We start from the raw sequence: 26,772 nt of genomic DNA on the forward strand, positions 1-26,772 counted from the left end.
GTTTTCCAACATTTATCATTTTCCTGTTTTGTCATTTTGGCCAATCTGATACGTGTGATGTGGTACCTCAGAGTTGTTTTGATTTGCATTTCTCTAATCAATAGTGACTTAGAGCATTTTTTCATATGATTATAGATGACTTTGATTTCTTCATCTGAGGACTGCCTGTTCACGTCCTTTTACCATTTCTCAATTGGGGAATGACTTAGATTCCTATAAATTTGACTTAATTCGCTATATATTTTAGAAATGAGGTCCTTTTCAGAGAGACTAGTTGTAAAAATTCTTTCCCAATTTTCTACTTTCCTTCTAATCTTGGTTGCATTGGCTTTGTTTGTGCAACAACTTTTCAATTTAATGTAATCAAAGTTATCCATTTTGCTTTTTGTAATGTTCTCTATCTCCTGTTTGGTCACGAATTCTTCTGTTCTCCATAAATCTGATAGGTAAACTATTCCTTGCTCTCCCAGTTTGCTTACAGTATCAGTCTTTATATCTAAATCATGGACTCATTTTGACTTTATTTTGGTATATGGTGTGAGATTTTGATCAATGTCTAGTTTCTGCCATACTCTTTTCCAGTTTTCCCAGCAGTTTTTGTAAAAGAGTTATTCTTATCCCAGAAGCTGGGGTCTTTGGGTTTATGAAATAATAGATTACTATAGTCATTGACTACTGTATCTTACATACTGAAACTATTCCACTGATTCACCACTCTGTTTCTTAGCCAGTACCAAGCAGTTTTGATTATTGCTGCTTTACCATACAATTTTAGATCTGGAATGGCTAAGCCAACTTCCCTTGCATTTCTTTTCATTAGTTCCTTTGATACTCTGGATCTTTTGTTCTTCCAAATGAATCTTGTTATTATTTTTTCTAACCCTATAAGATAATTTTTTGGTAGTTTAATTGCTATGACACTGAATAAGTAAATTAGCTTAGGTAGAATTGTCACTTTTATTATATTAGCTCAGCCTACCCATGAGCAACTGATGTTTTTCCAGTTATTTAGATCTGATTTTATTTGTGTGAAAAGTGTTTTGTAATTGTGTTCATATAGTTCCAGGGTTTGTTTCAGGAAGTCGACTACTAAATATTTTGTAATGTCTATGGTAAGTTTAAATGGAATTTCTCTTGCTATCTCTTGCTGTTGGGCTTTGTTGGTAGACCAATAATTTTTAAATTGTCTCTCCTGGATTGATTTTCCAGGTCAGTTGTTTTACCAATGAGATATTTTATGTTTTCATCTATTTTTTTTCACTTTTTTGTTTCTGTTTGATTGATTCTTGCTTTCTCATAGTAATTAGCTTCCATTTGTCTGATTCTAATTTTTAACAGATTGTTTTCTTCTATTAGATTTTGAACCTCCTTCCCCATTTGGCCAATTGTATTTTTTAGGGATTTGTTTTCTTCAGTGTACTTTTTTTCCAGTTGGCCAATTGTATTTTTGAAGGACTCTTCTGCCTCTCTCATTTGACTTTTAAAATCCTTCTTCAGCTCTTCTAAGAAGGGTTTTTGGACTTCAGACAAGTTCATATTCCCTTTTGAGGTTCTAGATGTGGGTTTGTTGACAATGTTGTCCTCTTCAGAATTTCTGCCTTGATCTTCACTGTTCTCATAATATGAATCTATGGTACATTTCTTTTTGCTCATGGTGTTTGCTTGTATCCTGGCCTTTAAAGAAACTGAGCTCTCCTGCTGGGGAGCAGAGGTCACTGACCCAAGTTTCCTGTGTTGGGAGCCTAGGTCTTTGTCACTGGCTTTTTGTGCATATTGGCCAGTAAGCTGAGGTGAACAAAACTCCTGGGACCAGGACAATAGAGCTTAGCTAGGATTAAGTGTGGGAAGCAGCTAGGGGCTGTAGGGAGGTAAGACAGTGGAGGGGAGATTGAGTGTAGCCAAAATGAAAGGTCAGTTGATGGGATTCTAGCCTCAGGCAAATGCCAGAGATTTGGCCATGTGGGAAAGTCAAGGATTTTTCCTTTCTGGAGTCTAGATCCCATCCTCATCATCCCCCCCTCAAACAAATGGGACTCAAATTCTTTTGGAGTAAGGGGTGAAGGTCTTGGCTTCTGAAACTGCTTCCTGCTGGCAAGGGGCATAGAGCTGTCCCTGCCTCAAGGGGGTCCCAAAGAGGAGGTTGACTGGAACCGAGCACAGGCTACATCCAGGGAACAATGTGGGGACATTGGCTGGTACTCACTGTTTGCTACCAACTATAGGTGAATGGTCTATAGTCTTCCAGTCACAGCTGGTGAAAAGCTTGATATTATGCAGTTTTTCCCAGGGCAGGGAATCATATGATGAGGCCTAGAGGTTAGCAGTTCTGGAATCCCAAAATCATGACATGTGAGTCCTGCCCAAAAGAATTCATCTGAAGCCTTCTTTCAGCCAAAAACAAGGTTTATTGAAGATTTGCCATATTAGCTATACTCTTAAGGAATCTGAGCATCTGTGGATTATTGATTAGATTGTGAAAATCTGAGCAGTGGCTAGATTATAAGAATCTGACCCAGCAATTGTCATTTCTGATACGTGTAAGGTGGTGCTTCAGTGTTGTTTTAGATTGCATTTCTCTAATCAACAATGATTTAGGGAATTTTTTTCATGTGACTATAGATAATTTTGATTTTTTCTGCTGAAAACTGGTTGATTATATCCTTTGGCCAATTATCAATGGGGGAATGACTCTTCTTTTTTAAAATTTGACTTAGTTATCTTTATATTTAAAAAAAAATCTCTATCAGAAAAAAAAACTTGCACATTTGAAAAAATATTACTTCACACTTTATGTACCTTGTTTTAAATCAAAATGTGATTTCCCTCATTATTTTATTTAATTAAGTTTATTTTTGCTTTTGCTTTGTTTGGAACTATGTTACTACCCTTCCCCCCCCTTTTTTACTTCAATTAAAGCATAATAAATTCTACTATAACTCTTTACTTTAACTCTATGTGTATCATTCAGTTTCAAGTTTGCCTCTTGTAGATGACATGTTGTTGGATTCTGGTTTCAAATCCATTCTTCTAAGTACTTCTGGTTTTGTTTTGTTTTTTTTTGAGGGGGTGAGTTTATCTGAATCACATTCACATTATGATTACTAATTGTATTTTCCTCCATCTATTTTCTCCTATTTATCCTTCTCTCTCTCTCTTTTTACTTGTTCCTCCTCAAAAGGCCATATTGCTTCTGACCATTGTTTCCCTTAATCTGACCTCTTTTTTCTCACCTCCACCATTTAACTTATCCCCTTTCCCAACTACTTCCCTATTGAATAAGAAAGATTTTTTTATTGAACTGACTGTGTGTATATACACAGTACATATATGGATACACATACAAACATATATTCTTCCTTCTTTGAATTCCAATGAGAGAGGTTCAAGCACTGCCCCTCTCATTTTGCCTTGACTCTGAAAGCTTTTCTTTGTGTGCCTCTATTGTGTGACAAAATATTCCCCATTCAACCACTCCCTTTCCCCTTCTGCCAATGCATCCCGCATTCTCACTCCTTCATTTTTTTTGTGGAGATCGTCAAAGCATAATGGATTCATATCTATCCCTCTATCTATGTAGACTCCTTCTAACTGCTGTAATAATGATAAAGGTCTTAGGAGGATAATGAATCGTCCTCCTATATAGAAATGTAAACAATTAATTTTATTGAGTCTTTTATAATTACTCTTTCATGATTACCTTTTTGTGCATCTATTTTCTCTTCTGTTTGAATGTCAAATTTTCTGTTACACCTTTTTTATCAGAAATGCTTAAAAGTCCTTTATTTTATTAAATGTCTACTTTTACTTTGAAGGATTATATGCAGTTTTGCTGGGTAGGTGACTCTTGGTTGTAATCCTAATTCCTTTGCCTTCCAGAATATATTCCAAGCCCTCACCTCCTTTAACATGGACACCTCTAAATCTTATTTGATCCTGACTGTGGCTCTTGATTTCCATAACTTATTTCAAAACTGAGCTCACATTCTGCAGGAGGCTTTTTACAATCTCTACTCTATCCAAACTCCTAATACTACTGCCTTACTACTTTGATTACCTTCCATATATTTTGTCTGTACATATTTATTTACACTTTGGCTTCTCCTCATTATAAAATGAGCTTCTTGATGGCAAGGTGAATGTTTTTTCTTCCGTTTTCCTAGTCTTAGAACAAATAGTAAGATCTTAATAAATGTGTGTTGATTGATTGATATAAAATATGGTAAATACAACATAATTAGAAAAGAAAGAAAAATCAAGAATTGGGTGGATTGGGAAAGATTTATATCAGAGTAGCATCTGAACTGAATTTTTCATGAAGACAAAGATTCTGAGAAATAAATGAGGATGAGGCTAATAACTTTATGCCTTCCTTGCATCATGGGAACAATAAATCATTGCCTGGACTTTTCATGATATCTGGGCTAGTTTACTTTTCAAAATTCAACTGAATTTCTGTTTTTGAAGTGGTAATCAACTCTGTTTCTCTCAGGAAGAGTGATTAGAAGTCATCAATTCTGTTGAAAACATCTTTCTACAAGATTGAATTCAGTTGTGCAAGATGTTAATCTTAGGTAAAAGTTGTTTTCCTTCACTTTTTGGTTCTGTCTACTCTGCAGCCCATTTTCTATGTGTTTAATTATTCCAATTCTATTATTAACTTCTAAATGAATTCTCTCTGCCAAACAACTTGAAAAACACTTTGATTTACTCTGAAGGTTTGGAGCAAAATAGGCAACATAACTTATTTACTCAAATTTGTTCTTAAAACCATATTGCTGTTACTGTATACAATGTTTTCTTGATTCTGCAAGTCTTTCCATGTTTTTTTTTTTTTGTAAAATCACTGAGCACATCACTTCTTATAGCACAGTAGTATTCCATCACAATCATAAATCATAACTTGTTAAGCCATTTCCCAATTGATGGTCATCCCTGAAATATCTAGTTCTTTGCCACCATAAAGAGAGCTGCTATAAACATTTAAGAATATATAAATTCTTTTCCTTTTTCCCTAATTATCTTTTGAAATAGACCACATAGTGATATTGCTTAGTCATAGAGTATAAGTAGTTGAATAATACTTTTGGCATAATTCCAGACTGTTTTCCAAAATGATTGGATCATTTCACAATTTCACCAATATTAAGTTAGTGTCCCAATTTTTAAACATCACCTCCAACATTTGTCACTTTCCCCTTATATCATTTTAGCCAGTCTAGTAGGTATAAAATGACATCTCGAGATTATTTTAATCTGCATTTCTCTAATCAATAAGGATTTATAGCATTCTATATGACTAAATTGTTTTTATTTCTTCATTGGAAAACTGCCTCTTCATATCCTTTGACCATTTTTCAATTGAGGATTGACTTATATTCCTAGAGATTTGACAAAGTTCTTTATGATATGAGACTTTATCTGAAAATCAGTCTATAATTCCCCCCCCCCAATTTTCTTATTTTCCTTCTAATCTTGGCTATATTTGTTTTATTTGTACAAAAACTTTTCAATATAACAAAATTAAAATTATCCATTCTTTTGAAGTTAAAAGATAAAATGTATTAAGTACATTACTTTTTTTTTTAATTTGAAGAAAACTTTGCAAGTACGATAGAATACAAGCACTAGTAAGCTACAACAGAATCTTAAAGACTGAAATACAAGGTTATCTTTCTGAATGCAGAGTCAGCCTGGAGCTCTGAACTGACAACAATAAAAATGGCCATCACTACTTCAAAATCCCAGCAAGACTTCACTTGTGTCCAAATGGGTAACTTATTTTTTAACCAGTTCACCCCTAAAAAATGATTAGCTCAACAGTCTTTAATTTTCTGTAAATAAATTGGCAAGAAGTAATAGTTTTCAAGAAAGATGAAAAGAAGAACCCTAGTGCAGTGCCAAAATTATCCATTTGACACCTAACTTTGATCTCTGCCTCTTGTTTACTCATAAATTGTTCACTTGTCCATGAGTCTGATAGGTAATATTTTCCATATTCTAATTTTCTTGTAAAATCTCTCTATATCTAGGTCATGTAACTATTTTGACCTTATCCTGGTAAATTGTATGAGATATTGGTCCATGTCCAGCTTCTCCCATACTGTTTTGCGGTCTTCCCAACAATTTTTACCAAATAATGAATCCTTATTCTAAAATCTTAAGCCTTGATACTTGCCAAATAAAAGATTATCATGTTTATTGACTATTATAAATTGTATGTCTACTCTTTTGCACTGATCTAACTTTATTTTTCTCAGCCAGTGCCAGATAGTTTTGATAATTACTGCCTTATAATACAGTTTAAGTCTGGTACTACTAAATCACCTTCCCTTACACTTTTTTCATTATTTCCTTTAATATTCATAACTTTTTGCTTTTCCAAATGAATTTCATTATATTTTTCTAATTCAGTAAAATAATTTCTTCTAGAATTGTTAGCTCCTTGAGGGCAGAGACTGTTTTTATTTCCTTTCTATTTCTCTCCATCACATAGTATAATGCATGGCACATAGTAGGTGCTTAATAAGTGCTTCTTGATTTGACTTGACTTGACTTACTACATTTCCAAAACAAACAAACAAAAACAATGAGACCAGTAGTCTACACTTTTTCCGTTGGTGGAAAATCTCAATGCAAACAAACAACAAACCACTTCAACAATAGGTAAAGTCAAACATACAAAATGGATTCTGAGCTCCAAGTTTTTACTTAGAGTTCTTGGGAGAAAATTCCCTCTATAGTATAAATCAAAATAACAACAATAGAGAAAATAATGTATAGTCTTTTCACTTAGAATAAATTATCATTTCTTTCTTTGTGGTATCTTCTTTCTTTGACAAGATATTCTAGCATCCTGGAAATTATATTGATATTGTACCTGGGGCACTGCCCTATTGTACTGCACCATGCCAGCATGATATTACTACCTCACTTGCCTCAGAACCATTTCTCCCAGGGTTCTAGACAAGTTTTCCTTTTTGCCACCCCCTCCCCCCAACACACATCCCAACCTCTGCAGGGACAATTAACATTGGGGGATGGTCTTTCTCTTCTATTGCTATGGCTGTATACAAAGCCCAATTAAATAGCCTGGTAAAAATAAGATAGCCAAGACATTTTGACTGGTTGATACAGGAGGTCCTTTTGTAACAAGGTTTAGTGCATGTGAGACAACCTAAAAAGGAATTACAAAAGTGGGAAATGCCATGTAGTTAAACATGGGAATTCACTAGAAGTATAATATAGTATTGGAAGTATAATATAATATAGCTAACTTTTTTCTATAGAAACTACTATTATTGAGGTCAAAGATCTAATTGGTACATGAGAAGTTCTGTTTTATGAGCACATCAAATAATTTTGTTGTGTTTAATTCCACACTCTACAATGAATAACATTCTATTTATATTTATGCTACTGTAATTGTTCTTGCTATGAGTGCTAATACCTATTGCTTTCACAAATTTCTAGTTTTGTTGAACAACAAAAATTTTGAACTATTTTGCTTACTTCTGCCTATTTCCTAATCATGATTTTTTTTTTATTTTTCACATGCCTTTTTTAATGTCCTTAAAAGTTTTAAGAGAATTAATGATATAGGTACAAATTCATTTTAATCAGTGGAAACCCGTAGGAAACCTAGAGCTAGAAAGACCCTCAGAGTTTATTTAGTCCAACCTTCTCTTTTTAAGTTGAATAAATTAAAGCCCAGGACTAAAGTACCTTGCCAAAAGACACAAATGCAATATGTGTTATAGGCAAGATTAAAAAGAATATTTGTGAAAGGGTAACCTGGGTTTTTCTCTTCTCACTCTTTGAGGCCAAGTTAGATTTCACCCCCTGCTCAGTGTTCTCCAGGATCTGAGGGGAGTGATTGAGGGGAAGGAATTGTCTGTATTCTTCCATTGGCTAGAATTTCCACTTTTTGTGTTCTTCCCAATTTTAGAGGCTTAATGACTAGCACTCCAGTTCCATTTAACCACTTGCCATCAGATTAATTTATATAAGGGACTATTTACTCCAGATATATAGCTCCCAATATCATGGGGACCTAATTGCCTTTTATACTACCTTGATCTCTGGAGAGAGGAGGAGGACTAGGTTCATGCCTTACATAGCATTTCCACCAAGATCAAATCCAAAGGCTCACTAAGTCAGTATCCTAGATCATTGCCCCTCAAGGCTTTATTACCAGGATGGCTGCTACATCTGGCTGGGGGCTCCAATGGCTCAGATTGTGGGTGGAGATTCCATTTCCTGCATCTTAGGACTAAAAAGGGACAGATTAAAGAAGACAAAATAAAAACTCCAAGGCCATCTGAGGAACCATATGGCCTAAAGGGAGAGTGGCCCTCAACCCCTCCCCTTTTAAATATGGTATGATTTACTGTGAGTGAATGAGTCTTTCCCCCCTAGATATGAATTTAGAAAAGAGAACAATTTTAATTAGGTAATTTTAGATACACAGAGTTCTGGCTATGCTGCTAATTGAAAATGACCACTCCCAACCACATTAGGCCAAAGGAAAAAAAAATGTTCACACATGCTCTGTTTCTCCTGTAACTACATGGCATTTCCCACTTTTGTAATTCCTTTTTAGGTTGTCTCACATGCACTAAATCTTGTTACAAAAGGATCTGCTGTATCAACCAGTCAAAATGTCTTGGCTATCTTATTTTTACCAGGCTATTTAATTGGGCTTTGTATACAGCCATAGCAATAGAAGAGAAAGACCATCCCCCTAATGACTCATTTTAATGTCCCTGCAGAGGTTGGGATGTGTGTTGGGGGGGGTGGCAAAAAGGAAAAATTGTCTAGAACCCTGGGAGAAATGGTTCTGAGGCAAGTAAGGTAGTAATATCATGCTGGCATGGTGCAGTACAATAAGGTAGTGCCCCAGGTACAGTAATCTTCAGACAACCATGAAGAGAAAGAACTCACCCTCTCATACTGACATTCTGGAGCAAACCCTTGTCATACTACACTGGTTATATCTCTTTCTAGGAAGGACCTTAGAAAACATCTTGTCAGCTTGTAGATCAGTAAGTGAAGATATAGAAGGATTAAATAACTTTCCAAGAGCCAAACAACCAGTGACTTGGAAAGCTAAGACAAAAACATGGGTCTTCTGACAGTCAGTTCAGGTCCCTTTTATAATGTAAATGCTTCCCTCCTGACATTTGACATTAGTGAATATATAGTCTAGAGAAGAACCCTTTACCAGAAATTTAAGTTGAACCTCAAATTACTCAACTTGGAGGGACTTAGTTACCCATGTTAGAAATGATCTGGAGTAGAGCAATCTAATCATAAAATCTTTCTCCACTATATCAAGTCATATTCTACTGGGATAATTAGTCTACGTCATACCAAGCTGTTCATAGAATGTTTCTTTGTAATCAAGAAACTGATGTGATTTTTTCCCCCTTTGAGCCTTTAACTGCATAACAATGCCAATCATAATGGCTGGTAATGAGAAAGCAGAATGTGTGAAGCCAGAGCTAATTTGGAGATGGATTTTATTTTACAATAGATTAACAGTTTTATAATTTTCCATTGAAACTTAAGAATTAAATATTAATTGTCTTGTTCCCTTTCTATTTCAACAATTATAAAAGATGTAGAACATCAGGTTACTGAGCCCTAACATGCTAATTTGTTCTGCTCCTGCTGTCCTGATTGAAGATACCAGGAAACTTAATGGCAAACTTCCTCCTTAACCTTAATGTCTGTTCAAAAACCTTTCAAAAAACAAATCTACCAGTCATTTCCCAATTATTTTCAGTATATAATTATACTTATTTTGTTTGGGTGTTGAGAAAGAAAATAATTGACTGTTCAGTCTTATGCTATTACCCTGTAAGTCTCTTCTTGAGAACCATCATATAAGAGATCTTTCCTTATTTCCCCAGTTGTTATTGACCCCAAATCGCACACAAACATGTGTGCATGTATGTATACATGCATGTATGTATACATGCATGTTTATATTAACACTACACAGTATACACATATGTGTATGTATGTGTGTCTATATGCCTGCATGTGTGAACATGTGTGTGTATATATATATATAATTCATGTACAGATTATTTTCCTATCAAAAGAATACAAGTTCATTGACTGCAATTGTTTCATTTTTAATTTGTATTTCTAGCACTTTGTGTATTGCTTGGAAAAGCAGTAGGCCCTTAGCAAATGATTACCAAATTGAATTGGATTGGATTACATTGGAATGGAACTGAATTGAGTAGAATCTACTTTAAGATTGAAATAATTTTCTTAAATTTTTGTCTTATCTTACAATTTTATTTTATTTCAGTATGTCTTGTTTTTCCCCTGCACTCTCATTTCCCACTACAATAAATAATTACTGAAGATTTCATCTTTTTTTGCCTTTTGGTATTGTATTAGAGCCCTTGGGGTCAGAAGAATCTGTTCAAAAATAAAATCTGAGCCATATGTTTATTTCACAAGTCAAAAATACAAGGTGCCTTTGAGCAGGCCTAAATAGTTCTCTGTATCATTCATTTGAGACATAGTGTCATCACTCTAAGACATTTTGGGAGCAAGATTATCCAAATCTAATTATAAATATGTCACTATTTCTATAAAAATGACCTTAGCTCCCCAAATACTCTTCTTTGAAGATTTTAGGAAAAATTTCAATGCTTAAGCATCTGAGACTATGGTCTTTAAGTGATGAATATGCTGTAATAGCAGGGACATAGGAGAGGTGAAAGGAGAGGGGAAGGAGAACATATAAGTCATGTAAAACTTTTTTTTTCAGATTACAGAAGGTATCTCAAAAATTTATGGGCAAAGTATTTTCCATGCAGGAGACAACTCACATTATTGCTGAATATTTTGTGTTTGTAAATTAAAAATAACCTTTAAAAATCTAATTAAAATAAAAGTATTATTTATAGGTATCATAGGTTATAATGTTTGCATATCATCTTGAGATTTGTTTTATGGTGAATAAATGAACATAGGAAGCAATTGGGAATATTCCCAAGTAATAATAGATGGACAAATTGAAATGAGATAAAGGTTTATGAACCTAGTACTTCTCTAAAATTATGAATAACTAACAGAGTGAACCTATTTTACATTTATAGACTGAAACTCACAAGCTTGATTTTCTGCTTCATAAAATAAAAGTGATTGAATATCTCATGTTTATGATTTAACTAATCAGTATCATCTTCATTACCTCACATTTTCTTTCTGTAGTTCTTGAAATCTACATTTATATGCATTTTCTTGAACAATAATGCTTTGGGTTTGAGCTTTGAAGGAAAAAGAAGAGAAAGAAACTTTCCCTGATATCACAGTTTAGTATTATTTATTACTGTTCAAAGTTTCTTTAAAATGCCTTGTTGAATGTTATGCTAAAAATCTATTTAATAAGATATTGGCAATAATGACCCAGGAATGCATGCTTTCTGTTCCCAAAATATCATCACTTAATTCACAAAAATATAGAGGAGTTGATTTGGATTATCAAAAGTTTTCAACTGTGCAAGAAAGCTGTGTTAAGCAATTGAAATTTCTTCCATGTATGACTGCTAAGTGTGTCAATTTTTTTCCAAAATATGAAAAAAAACAAGATTCTTGTGGTATTAAAATAAGAAGATTCTTTTTTTTTTAGTGTGACTTCAGTAATAAAACCTTAAAATAAATATTCTAAATTTATGGAAAGAGCCTCATTTAAGTTTAGAACTCATCAACAATTTAGACTTTTCTCAAATCTTTGCAAAGAATCAACAATAACTAGTCTTAGTTAAAAGAACATTTTAGAGTGGAAAGGTAACTAATATGCCAATTAGTCTTTAATTTTCAACCCAAAGGAAAAAGGTTTTCTACTGCAGGGCTGACAGATGAATATTCATATTACTGAGAGTTTAATGTTTTAAAAAGCAGTCTTTTTTGGTCAGTTTTGCTTATTAAAAAATATTAAGTGCCAACCTTCCTCCTTATAATATAAAATACCTAAAATAAAACAAATGCAATTACATCGGAAACCAATTATCTTAAAATCCAATTATCAAAATATTTTAAAAATACATTTATGGATCTTGGATTATGAATCCCTACTCTAGGGACATAGGATATGTTCTCATATCCCTTTTCCATATAAAAAGCCTAGACTGTACCTGAATTACTATGCCATCATGGTCAACTTCATGATGAACTGAAACTGCTACTTCAGTGAAAGTACCTAGGACAGACCTAGAATATGAGGCTTCTAAGAATGAGAGACAGAATCACAAGATTTCTTGCCTTCCTCATTACCAGCTATTTTCCCATTAGGTCAGCATACTGGTGGAATACACAATACAGCTCTGAAAAGGAAAGCATCTGGTGAGACAATCATTTTGATACCCCCTACTCAAATTCATCAATATTTTATTCAGTTAGTTGTGATTTGATGGGTATCAGTGATTGTATTAGTGAATTAATCAGAATGGGATTAAGTTTAAGTGAGTTATCTATGTAATGCTGTTAGGATAAGAGCTATGAATGATTAATGCAACATCTATGGATGATTATTTTACTTAGATTTATCAGCTAGATTCATATTATTAGTTAGAAATGTAATAAGAATATAATTGCTGCACTATCCTCTGCCCTCACTCTATAATGTGCTGTAATAAGGTCCACTTGCTGGTTCAATATCCCTCATCCCTATGAATAACTACTGTCCATTCCCTTGTGATCTTTGCTTCAAACTCACAACTTCCTTGTACTTTAGGATACTGTTGGTAAAACACAAGAGTCTTATAATTTATAGAAGGCCCTGAGATGTTGTTGAGAAGGACCTTTGGAAAGCCCCTGCTGAAATGACCTGGAGTTGATGACCTAAGAAAAGTCTCATGACCTATGAAACATCTGTTGACAAAGTGGTTACAATTGATGAACATTTCTCTTAGCCAATCATAAAATTTCCCCAATTTAGACTTTCTTTTCTATTAATTGCATCCCCAGTACTTAGCACAATGCCAATCACATAGTAGGGACTTAATAAATATTTATTGGATTAAATGGAATTGGGGGGCAGGAAGGGATCTATAACTATTATATAAAGCAGGGATTCTTAACTTTCTTTTGAGTCATGGACCTCTTTAGTAATCTAGAGATGCCCATGGAAACATCAGAGTAATGTTTCTAAAAAATGCACATAGAATTAGAAAAGAAAACAACCATAATAAAATGAAAATACACACACACACACACATATAGTGTAGGGTGTGTTCAGGGAAGACTAGTACCTCTGGTGTGAGGCCTTCTTTCCATCTTTGGTGTCCACCTGTTCCACTTAATTCTCACCTGTGGCTCCAAGAAACTGTAGCATGCACAGTGACCATGTCCTGTCTACCCCAAGACTTCCCCTGGTGGAATAGGAGGATGAGAACAATTTGTTCTAATGGTCATGAAGATGGCTGAAGCAAGTGCCATGGAGTGCTTAGAGCTTTGTTAGACATCAAAGGCACCAGGGTCATCCACTACATCTTGAGCCATCACTAGTCATCTTGAATCAGTCTTGCCACCAGATTGTGATGACTCTGAAAGAGAGAGTAAGGCTGATAACTTCATTCAACTCTGCCTCATTTAAATACAATTTATGCCGGAATCAAAACACATCACCCATAGCATTTTAGCATTTTTACCTATCTCAAAGTCATGTTGTGACAAGCCAATGATGAAGCAGCAGGTGAGGATACACTGGGAGTTATAGCCACAACCCTGTACACAGGCAGCCCAGCCCAAGTCATCTTCTCACTGGAAGCAACAGTGGGATTTGGCAGCTCCCTGAGTGTCTGAGCAGCCTTTTAAGAATTGTAGTGCTCACCTCTTGGTGTGAGGAAGGGGCTAGAAAATGTGCCCCCAAAATTGTTTGCTTGACCAATCCTGGCCTGATTACTGTGGCAGGCAGGGATCCCACCCTGTGGTTGAAACACAAAAAAATCTACAAAAATATATACAAAGATGATTCCACTCACTATATGTACATGGGTTGTGTGTGCACTTATAGACAACACAAAATCCAGTATACCTGAAAGATGAACAGCTCTTGTTGCAAGAGAACTCAGCAAATGGCAGTCCTGAGTGAAACAAGGCTGGCAAATGAAGGCCAGTTAACTGAAGTTGGAGCTGGATACATATTTTCTGGAGTGGCCACAGTGAAAGGGAGCATCATGAAGCAGGAGTAGGTTTTGCAATCAAAACTAATCTAGTCAACACCCTTGTATAACTACCAAAAGGAATGAACAGGAGGCTTATGGCAATGCAATTGCCACTTGCAGGAAAATGTCACACAACCATCATCAGTGCCTATGCTCCCACCATGATGAACCCTTTGACCCTGATGAGGTCAAAGAAAAATTTTATGAAGACCTAGAGACTCTTACAATTAATATGACAAAAGAGGACAAGCTTATAATTCTGGGTGACTTTAATGCCAGCATAGGATCAGACTACCAGACTTGGCAGAGAATCCTGGGGAGTAATGGAGTTGAAAAGAGCAACAGCTATGGTCACTTACTATTGAAGACTTGTGCATCACTTGAGCTTCTCATCACCAACACTGTCTTACATTTAACTAAATGCAATAAAACTTCATCACAGCAAATATTGGCATGAAGACACTTTGTGATTGTAAGGAGAAGAGATAGGATGTGAGAGTGACAAAGACAATGTGTGATGCAGAGTTCTGGACCAATTATACACTTGTCCTCTCCAAGCTAATATTCACATTCAACAAAAACAGCATCCCCAATGCAAAATGACCACCAGAAAAATTAATGTCAACTGATTAGAGCACTTCTCTGAGTGGGAAATTTGTTGCTAACTTGAAGGGAAAGTGGAGCCATCACATAGTTGGCAACAGTGGATCAGAAAAGCAGTGGGCAGCTTTCAGAGATTTGTTGTATAGCATTGTGTTTACTCATCTGGGTCAGAACATTCACAAACATCAAGACTGGTTTGATGAAAATGAAGGGAAATTCAGAAGATGCTAAATGAACAATGAGAAATCCACAGGGTTTACCAGCAGGATACTTCATCCATATCTAAGAAGGCAGTATTGAATTCCATCAAAAGTAAAGTACAAGAAAAGCTTAGAGAGATGCAGGATTTTTGGCTCAGTAAGAAGGCAGATGAAATTCAGTTTTATGCTAATAGTAACAATCTAAAGTGATTTTATGATGCCCCAAAGACTATTTGTGGGCCAAAGACCTATGGTGTGTCTCAACTACTCAGTGCTAATGGAGCCACATTGATTAGTGATAAGGATATGATCCGGGAAAGATGGGCTGAATACTTCCACAGTGTTCTCAACAGACCATCATTAATCAATGCTGAAGGTATTGACCATTCTCCCAAGGTTGAAATCAATCCCTCCCTAGCTGAAATTCCAACTGAAACTGAAGTTTCAGCCTACTGAAATTTTCTGGTTTATGTGGCAAGAGGGGGTTATCCCCCAGGAGGTCAAGGATGTCTCCATTGTCCATCTCTATAAAGGTAAAAGAAAATATATTTCCTGTGACAATCACAGGGGGGGGTCTGTCTCTTAGTCACTGCTGGCCAGATTCTTGCCAGAGTCCCCCTTAATAGGCTGATCCTTCACCTGGAAAATGGTCATCTACCTGAGAGCCATAGTGTCTTCAGAAAGGGCTGAGGAACAGTTGATATGGTATTTCTGTCCAACAAATTCAGGAGAAATGCCAGAAGCAGAATAGAGGCCTGTACACAACATTTGAAGATCTCATCAAGACCTTTGATACTGTGACTCATGAAGGCTTATGGAAAATTATGTCAAAATTTGGTTGCCCAGGGGAAGTTCATCAACATTTTATGTCAACTCCATGATGGCATGTTTGCCCAGTTTTGGGATAATGGACAATGCTCTTGTGCTTTCCCAATCACCAATGGAGTGAAACAAAGCTGTGTGCTTGCTCCCTTGCTTTTTAGAATGATGTTTTCAGCCACATTGTCAAATGTCTTCAATGAGGACAAACATGGCATCAAAGTCAGCTACCACAGTGATGGCAAATTCTTCAACTTGAGAAGGCTACAAGCCAAGACTATAGTGGAGGGAGTGTTGGTGCATGATTTTCTGTTTGCAGATGATTGTGCACTCAATGTAGCCTCTGAACCTGAGATGCAACAAAGTGTGACTCAATTCTCTGCTGCTTATGCTAATTTTGGCCTAACAATTAACACCAAGAAAACACATGTGCTCCATCAGTCAGCACCACAGCATCCATATGTGCAACCATCATTTACAGTAAATGGAAAAGTTTTGAATGCTGTGGATAAGTTTACTTACCTTGGTAGTGGTTGGCAGTGTAGTTTCTAAGGGATGCACATATTCATAATGAGGTTGATGCATGTATGACTAGAGCTAGCTCAGTGTTTGGGAGGTTCCAAAGGACAGCATGGGAGAGAAGTGGCATTAAACTGACTAACAAACTGAAAGTCTACAGAGCTCTTATGCTGATCTGGTTGTTGTATGCCTGCAAAACCTGGAAAGTATACCAGTACCATGACAGGAAACTGAATCAATTGCATTTGAATTGTCTTAGGAAGATTCTGAAGTTAACCTGACAAGATAAAATATCAGACACTGAGGTCCTTTCTTGAACTCAAACTCTACTACAGAGAGCACAACTCCAATGGGCTGGCCACATTGTTCAAATGCAAAATGAATGCTTGCCAAAAAGACTATTTTATGGAGAACTCACACAGGGCAAGTGTTGACACGGTGGTGAGAAAAAGTGATATAAGGACACTTTCTAAGTATTTTTTAAGAACATTGGAATTGATTGTATGACTTGAGGGACATTGGCACAGGATCATTCAGCATGGCATACCCTCATCAGAGAAAGTGCTGTACTCTATGAGCAAAGCAAAATTGGATTACCTCCAAAAAGATGTGAGATGTGCAGATTAAGAGAATCTACCCCAAATGTCCACATGGGCTATTTCTGCCTTACCCATAGTAGAATATTCTGAGCTCATATTGATCTGATCAGCCACAGTTGGACATACTATTACTTAACTCTAGCATAGTGATATCATGTTGGTCCTCTTTGAGAGCAAAGGACAACAACCAACCATATTTATTTATCCATTCATTCATTTACTCATTTATTTTATCTATCTATCTATCTATCTATCTATCTATCTATCTATCTATCTATTTATTTACCATTCAAGTTCATGGACCAGCTGAAGTCTATCCACAGACCCTCACAACAATCCTTCGAGGTAGGTGTGCCATTACTGACCCCATTTTCCAGTTGAGGAAACTGAAGAAAACAGAGGCTATGTGACTTGTCTAAGATCTCACAGTTAGTAAGTGTCAGAAGCCACATTGGAATTCAGGTATCCCTGACTTTTCATTCCTTGATTCCATTTTGATTCCTTTTACAGGAAGGAAGAAAGGAAAACAGAATATTTGTTCAGTCATTTTTTAGTTATGCCAAACTCTTTGCAATCCCATTTGGGGTTTTCTTGGTAAGATACTGTAGCAGTATCCATTTCCATTCTTTTTCAAACTCATTTTATAAATGTGGAAACTGAGGCAAACAGGGTTAAGTGATGTGCCCAGAGTCACACAGTTAGTAAGTGTATGAGATAGGACTTGAACTCAGGAAGATGAGTTTTTCTGACTCCAGGTTTGGCACTCTATCCTCTATGCCACCTAGCTGCCAGAAAATTTGGAAAACTGAATAATAACCACTGGATTGGAAAAGATCAGTTTGCATCCCCTAAATAAGGTCATTGCCAAGGAATGTTCAAATTACCAAACAATTGCACTAATTTCACATGCTAGCATGGTTATATTTAAGATTCTGCAAGCTATGTTTCATAAATATGTGAAACAAGAATTGCCAGAAAAATAGGTTGTTTTTTTTTTTCTGAAGAGGCAGAGGAACTAGAGATGAAATTGCAAAAATTCTCTGGATTATGAAGAAAAGAAAGGAGTTACAAAAAAAAATCTACTCATGCTTCATTGATAACAGTAAATCCTCTAGACTTTGTGGATCACAACAAAATGTGACAAATCCTCAAAGAGATGTAAGCATCAAAACATCTTACTTATTTTCATGAGGAACCTGTATGTGGGCCAAGAAGGAATAGTTAGAACTGAACATGGAAAAATTGATTTGTTTGGGGCAGAGCTAAGACGGTGGAGTGAAACCAGTGACTTGCTTGGGCTCTCCCCCAAACCCTTCCAAATATCTGTAAAAATGGCTCTAAACAAATTCTAGAGTAGCAGAACCCACAAAAAGACAGAGTGAAACAAATTTCCAGCACATAACAACTTGGATAATTGATGGGAAAGGTCTGTTGTTAAGGGTTGGGGGAGCAGCACAGTTCAGAATGGGCTATGCAGGCAAAGACCCAGCCTCCATGAACCCAGAACAGGCTTTAGGGGACTGAATCACTAACAAGTGTAGTGGTTTCCAGACGTCTTAACCCACAAACATGAAAGACAATTTAGAAAGTCAGTAGGAAAGGTCTGCCAGACCTCGGTGAGAGAGGAGCTCATAGGTCTGGCCACAGTCCTGGCACAACCCTGGGTCTGTGACCACTGAAGCAGCTGCTGCTTCTGGAGCTCTTGGCCCACAGATGGCAGGGGTATTGAGCAGCTGATCAGAAGGGGATTGCAGGGATCTTTTTCCTGATGCTAAGGCAGGATTTTTTTGCTTTCCCCATGCTTGGATCTGAGTGGCAGTCCTGGGTGGTAGTCCTGGGGCAAGGAGGAGTGTTGGCGTGGTGGAGCTTGTGACTGTAGTGGAGAAAGAATCCTCCTCACAGTTCAAAGGCAGAAAAGAGTGCTTGTGGTCACTCACAGACCAGATCACAGGCCAGGAAAGAAATGAACTTCTTTTCTTTGATCATACCACCCTGGAAGAACTAAAAATTTACAAGTCCCTAGAAAACAGCTGCACAAAACCCCTAAAACTTGGGACAGGACACCCTCCACACTAGAATCAGAGCCATACCTTAACAAAGAGTTTTAAATAAAGTCAAGCAGCTGGCTAGGAACATAAGCAAACAGAGGCAAAAAACTCAGATTATAGCATCTTACTTTGGTGACAAAGAAGACCAAAATATACAACCAGATGAAGACAACAAAGTCAAAGCTTCTACATCCAAAGCCTCCAAGAACAGTATGAATTGGTCCCAGGCCATGGAAGAGCTCAAAAAGGATTTTGAAAAGCAAGTAAGAGAAGTAGAGGAAAAATTGGGAAGAGAAATGAGAGTGATGCAAGAAAATCATGAAAAACAAGTCAACAGCTTGCTAAAGGAGACCCCCAAAATACTGAAGAAAATAACACCTTAAAAAATTGACTAACCCAAATGGCAAAAGAGGTCCAAAAAGCCAATGAGGAGAAGAATGCCTTAAAAAGCAGAATTGGCAATTTGAAAAAGGAGGTCCAAAAACTTACTGAGGAAAATAATTCCTTAAAAATAAAAATGGAGCAAATGAAAGCTAATGACTGTATGGGAAATCAAGAAATTATAAAACAGAATGAAAAGAATGAAAAAAATAGAAGACAATGTGAAATATCTCATTGGAAAAATAACTGACCTTAAAAATAGATCCAAGAGAGATAACTTAAAAATTGTTAGACTGCTTGAAAGCCATGATCAAAAAAAGAGCCTAGACATCATCTTTCAAGAAATTATTAAGGAAATCTGCCCTGATATTCTTGAACCAGAGGGCAAAATAGAAATTGAAAGAATCCAACAATCACCTCCTGAAAGAGATCCCCAAAGGAAAACTCCCAAGAATAATATAACCAAACTCCAGAGTTCCCAGGTCAAGAGAAAATATTGCAAGCAGCCAGAAAGACACAATTTAGGATTGTGGAAACACAATCAGGAAAACATAAAATTTAGCAGCTTCTACTTTAAGGGATCAGAGGGTTTGGAAAATGATATTCCAGAGGTCAAAGGAACTAGAATTACAACTGAGAATCACCTACCTGGCAAAACTGAGTGTAATCAATGAGGGGAAAAATTAACATTCAATGACATAGAGGAATTAAATGCATTCTTGAGAACCCAGAGCTAAATAGAAAAATTGACTTCCAAATACAAGATTAAAGAGAAGCATGCAATCATAAACAGGAAAGAGAACTTATTAAAGTTGAACTATTTACATTCCTACATGGACAGATGATATTTGTAACTCATGAGACCTTTCTCATTATTAGGGTAATAGGGTGATAGGAGGGAATATGTGTGTGTGTGTGTGTGTGTGTGTGTGTGTGTGTGTGTACACACAGAGGGCACAGGGTGAATTGAATATGAAGGGGTGATATGTAAAAAATAAAATTAAGGGATGAGAGAGGATTATACTGGGAGAAGGAGAAAGGGAGAGGTAGAATGGGGTAAATTATCTCACATAAAACAGACAAGAAAAAGCTTTTACAATGGAAGGGAAGTAGGGAGAGGAGAAAGAATGAGTGAATATTACTCTTATCAGATTTGGCTTAAGGAGAGAATAACATACACACTCAGTTGGGTATGGAAATCTATTTTACTCTTCAGGAAAATAGGGGGAAATGAGATAAGAGTGGGGGGGATGATAGAGCAGAGGGCAGATTGGGGGAGGGAATAATCAAAAGCAAAAATTTCTGAGGAGGGACAGGGTCAAAGGATATAATAGAATAAATGGGGGGAAGAATACGATAAAGGGAAATATAGTTAGTTTTTCACAACATGATTATTATGGAAGTGTTTTGCATGACTACACATGTATAACCTGTATCGAGTTGCTTGGCTTCTCAATGAGGGTGAGTGGGGTTGGAGAAAGGGAGGGAATCTGGAACCCAAAGTTTCAAAAACAAATGTTAAAAACTGTTTTTAAAGCCAAGATGGTGGAGTAAAAAGGTAGTCCCTCTCACCCTCGTCTATCAACCTCTGAAAACCCAGAAAATATCACCCCAGGAAAAACCCTGAAACAGCTTAACCAGAAGAAAAACAGGGAGTAGAAGAGCAGTAGCCCAGGTAGCTAGAGTTATTAACAGGAAAGGCCCCTCTTACCCTGGGGGAAGGGGAGCAGTATGGAATGGGAATTGCACAGCCAGCTAGTGGAAAGATTCACTTTATCACACTAGAAGGAGATTCTGGTGCCTCAGCATTCTACAGCAAATGGGTCTCCCAGTGCCTCAGCAAAAATAAGGGAAGCAGCACTACAAAGGGCCCAAGGTGGATAAGCATCCTGCAGTATTCATCTGAAAGGAGCTGAAGAAAACAACCTAGAGTCCCCCAAAAGTTCCAGCCTTGCTGATTGCAGCCCAACATCAGGTAAGATGTCAGAACCCTACAGCCTCCAACTGTCAACCAGGTGGAGATCCTGAAGCCCAGGTGGTTGAGCAGGCAAACACCAACAGCTGGACCTCCAAGTGCCTGAGTGAGGGTGGGGAACTGGTGGAAACCAGCTTAGAAAACCACCAGGTGCCTGGGCATTTTACAGCAAAGGAATCTTCCAGTGCCTCAGCAGAACTAAGGGAGGCAGCACAGCAAGGGGCCTAGGCAGATAAACACCCTGCAGCACCCATCTAAAAGGAGCTAAACAAAGCTAAAGGAAAGGAAAAACAGGCAACCTAGATTTGCTTGAAAGTCCCAGCCTTGCTGATTCCAGCCTAACACCAGGTAAGCTGCCAGAATCCTACAGCCTCCAATTGCCAACATAAGAGGCCCCAGCACACAAAGTCAGTGACCAAGACCTAGGCTCCCAACACAAGAAGCTTGGGTCAGTGCCCTCTGCTCCCCAGCAGGAGACCTCAATCTCTTTAAATGTCAGGGAATAAAGAAACACCATGAGTAAAAAAAAATGTACAATAGATTCATATTATGAGAAGAGTGAAGATCAAGACAGAAATTCTGAAAAGGGCAACATTGTCAACAAACCCACATCTGCAACATCAAAAGGAAATGTGAACTGGTCTGAAGCCCAAAAAGTCTTCTTAGAAGAGCTCAAGAAAGACTTTTAAAAGTCAAATGAGAGAGGTAGAGGAGTCCTTAAAAAATACAGTTGTTCAATTGAAAAAAAAGTACACTGAAGAAAACAAATTCCTTAAAAATACAATTGGCCAATTGGAAAAGAAAGTACAAAATCTAACAGAAAAAAACAATATGTTAAAAACTAGAATTGAACAAATAGAAACTAATGACTCTATGAGAGAGTAAGAATCAGTCAAACAGAAACAAAACAATGAAAAAATGGATGAAAACATAAAATACCTCATGGGTAAAACAACTGACCTGGAAAATCGATGCAGGAGAGACAATTTAAAAATTACTGGCCTACCTGAAAATCATGATGAAAAAAAAAGAGCCTGGACAGTATCTTTCAGGAAATCATAAAGGAAAACTGCCCTGAAGTCCTAGAACCAGAAGGTAAAATAGCCATAGAAAGAATCCACCACTTACCTCCTGAAAGAGATCCCAAATTGAAAATGCCAAGGAATATAATAGCCAAATTCCAAAATTACCAGATTAAAGAGAAAATACTGCAAGCAGCCAGAAAGAAACAATTTAAATATCATGGAACCACAGTCAAGATTACACAGGACCTTGCAGCTTCTACTTTAAAAGACCGTAGGGTGGGGAACATGATATTCCCTAAGGCAAAGGAGTTTGGATTGCAGCCAAGGATGAACTACCCACCAAAAATGAGAATAATTTTTTCAGGGGAGGAGATGGATATTCAACGAAATAGGGGACTTCCAAACCTTCCTGATAAAAAGACCAGACTCAACAGAAAATTTGATCTTCAAATACAAGACTCAAGAGAGACATAAAAAGCTAAATGGGACAGAAAGATACAATATGTTGTTAATAAGGGCAGACTATTTACATCTGTAGAAGGGAAGATGTCACTTGCAACTCTTGAGAACTGTATTGTTATTACCATGTTAAAGGAGTATACATAAAGGGGGTGAATATGAGTTGACTTTGATATAATGATAAAAAAATTCCAATCAAGTGGGTAAAATGGATCCAAGTAAGTGGATTAGTCTGATCTAAGAAAATGTACTGAGAAAGGAGGAGGCAGACAAGGGTAAATTACATTACAGGAAAAGACACAAAAATCTATTAGAGTAGAGGTAAAGAAGGGAGGGGGATGAGCATTGTTTGAATATTACTCTCATCAGATTTGGCTCAAGAAGTCAATAACATAATCAGTTAGGTATAAAAATCTAACTTGCCCTGTAGGCAGTAGGAGGGAAAAGGGGAAAGAAAATGGAGGGGGAAAAAAAGGCAGGGAAGAAGAAGTAAGGGTAAAGGGGAAGAAAAGGGAAAGGGATAATAGAAGGGAGGTGGGACTGAAGGAGGCGGTGGTCAAAAGCAAAACACTAGTGGTGGGGGGATAGGAGAAAGGAGAAAGAAAAGCCTAAACAGGGGGGAAAAGAATGGAGAAAAAGACACACATAGTAATCATAACTGTGAATGTGAATGGGACGAACTCTCCCGTAAAATGGAAACATATAGCAGAATGGATTAAAACCCATAATCCTACAATATGTTGTTTACAGGAAACATATTTAACAAAGAGTGATACATACAGAGTAAAGATAAGACGCTGGAACAGAATATATTATACTTCAACTTAAATAAAAAAAAGCAGGGGTAGCAATCCTGATCTCAGACAAAGCAAATGCAAAAATAGGTCTTATCAAAAGAGATAAGGAAGGAAACTACATCCTGCTAAAAGGCACTGTAGACAATGAAGTATTATCATTACTAAACATATATGCACCAAATGGTACAGCATCCAAATTCTTAGAGAAGTTCAGGGAGTTAAAGGAAGAAATAAACAGCAAAATTATACTAGTGCGGGACCTCAACCTCCCACTCTCTGAACTAGATAAATCTAACCACAAAATAAACAAGAAAGAAGTTCAGGAGGTAAATAGAACATTAGAAAAGTTAGGTATGATAGACCTCTGGAGAAAACTGAATTGGAATAGAAAGGAATATACTTTTTTTCTCAGTGATACATGGCACATACAAAAAAATTGACTATACACTAGGGCATAAAAACCTCACAATACAATGCAGAAAGGCAGAAATATTAAATGCATCCTTTTCAGATCATGATGCAATAAAAATTATGTGTAATGAAGGGTCGTGGAAAAATAGACTAAAAAACAATTGGAAACTAAATAATCTAATCCTAAAAAATGATTGGATCAAACAACAAATCATAGAAACAATCAATAATTTCATTCAAGAGAATGAGAATAATGAGACAACACATCAAAAAGCAGTTATTTGGGGACGTTTTATATCTCTAAATGCTTACATAAATAAAATAGAAAAAGAGGAGATCAGTGAATTGGGCATACAACTAAAAAAGCCTAGAAAAAGAACAAATTAAAAATCCTCAATTAAACAACAAATTAGAAATATTGAAAACAAAAGGAAAAATTAATAAAAGTGATATTAAGAAAACTATTGAACTAATAAAACTAAGAGCTGGTTTTATGAAAAAACCAATAAAATAGATAAACCTTTGGTTAATATAATTTAAAAAAACAAAGAAGAAAACTAAATTACTAGTATCAAGAATGAAAAGGGTGAAGCTACCACCAAGGAAGAGGAAATAAAAACAACAATCAGTAATTATTTTGCCCAACTATATGCCAACAAATTTGACAATCTTAGTGAAATGGATACATATTTACAAAAATATAAATTTCCCAGATTAACAGAAGAGGAAGTAAAATACTTAAATAACCCCATCTCAGAAAAAGAAATTGAATAAGCCATTGATGAACTCCCTAGGAAAAAATCTCCAGGGCCAGATAGATTTACATGTGAATTCTATCAAACATTTGAAGAACAAATAATTCCAATACTATATGAACTATTTGGGAAAATAGGTGAGGAAGGAGTATTACCAAATTCTTTTTTTTTTTTCACTTAGGCAGTTGGGGTTAAGTGACTTGCCCAGGGTCACACAGTTAGTAAGTGTCAAGTGTTTGGTCTGAGGCCAGATTTAAACTCAGGTCCTCCTGACTTTAGGGCCAGTGATCTATCCACTGTGCCACCTAGCTGCCCCTCAAATTCTTTTTATGATACAAATATGGTGCTGATACCTAAACCAGGAAGAGTGAAAACAAAGAAAGAAAATTATAGACCAATTTCTCTAATGAATATAGATGCAAAAATTTTAAACAAAACATTAGCAAATAGATTACAGCAGCTTATCACAAGAATAATACACTATGACCACGTAGGATTTATACCAAGAATTCAGGACTGGTTCAATATTAGGAAAACTATCAGCATAATTCATCATATCAACACCAAAACTAACAGAAACCACATGATCATTTCAATAGATGGAGAAAAACTTTTGACAAAATACAACACCCATTCCTATTAAAAACACTACAGGGCATAGGTATAAATGGAGCCTTCCTTAAAATAATAAATAACATCTATCTAAAACATTCAGCAAGTATCATACATAATGGGGACAAGCTAGAAGTATTTCCAGTAAGAATGGGGGTGAAACAAAGACATCTATTATCTATTCAATATTGTACTGGAAGCATTAGCTTTAGCAATAAGAGAAGAAAAAGAAATTGATGGTATTAGAATAGGCAAAGAAGAAACAAAGCTATCACTTGTTGCAGATGACATGATGTTATACTTAGACAATCCTAGAGAATCAAGTAAAAAACTACTTGAAACAATAAGCAACTTTAGCAAAGTTGCAGGCTATAAAATAAACCCACATAAATCATCAGCATTTCTATATATTACCAACAAAGCCCAACAGCAAGAGACAGAAAGAGAAATTCCATTTAACTTTACTGTAGACATTATAAAATATTTAGGAGTCTACCTCCTGAAACAAACCCAGGAACTCTATGAACACAGTTACAAAACATTTTTCACACAAATAAAGTCAGATCTAAATAACTGGAAAAACATCAATTGCTCATGGGTAGGCCAAGCTGATATAATAAAAATGACAATTCTACCTAAGCTAATTTACTTGTTCAGTGCCATACCAATCAAACTACCAATCAAACTACAAAAAAAATTATTTTATGGAGTTAGAAAAAATAATAACAAGATTCATTTGGAAAAACAAAAGGTCCAGAATATCAAGGGAACTATTGAAAAGAAATGCAGGGGAAGGTGGCCTAACCATTCCAGATCTTGAATTGTATTATAAAGCACCAATCATCAAAACTGCTTTGTACTGGCTAAGAAATAGAGTGGTGGATCAGTGAAATAGGTTAAATAAGCAAGACACAGTAGCTAATGACTGTAGTAATCTATTATATGATAAACCCAAAGTCCCTAGCTTCTGAGATAAGAAGCCACTCTTTGAAAAAAACTGCTGGGAAAACTGGAAAAGAGTATGGCAGAAACTAGGCATAGACCAAAATTGCACACCATATACCAAAATCAAGTCAAAATGGGTTCATGATTTAGATGCAAAGGCCAATACTGTTATCAATCTGGGAGAGCAAGGAATAGTTTACCTGTCAGATCTATGGAGAACAAAAGAATTCATGACCAAACAGGAGATAGAGAACAGTATGAAAAGCAAAATGGATAATTTTGATTACATTAAAATGAAAAGTTTTTGCAGAAACCAAGCCACTGCAACTAAGATTAGAAGGAAGGTAGAAAATTGGGAAAGACTTTTTACAACTAGTCTCTCTGATAAGGTCCTCATTTCTAAAATATATAGAGAATTAAGTCAAATTTATAAGA

The 26,772-nt window shown here is 36.2% G+C and overlaps 1 pseudogene; it reads right to left on the minus strand.

Annotated features, from left to right (window-relative positions):
• LOC114045844 overlaps positions 1 to 26,772 on the minus strand; it is a 63,663-nt pseudogene that overhangs the window by 13,460 nt on the left and 23,431 nt on the right.

The sequence above is a fragment of the Vombatus ursinus genome, unplaced genomic scaffold (assembly GCF_900497805.2).
Source record: "Vombatus ursinus unplaced genomic scaffold, bare-nosed wombat genome assembly UNPS02014779.1, whole genome shotgun sequence".
NCBI classification, from domain to species: Eukaryota; Metazoa; Chordata; class Mammalia; order Diprotodontia; family Vombatidae; genus Vombatus; species Vombatus ursinus.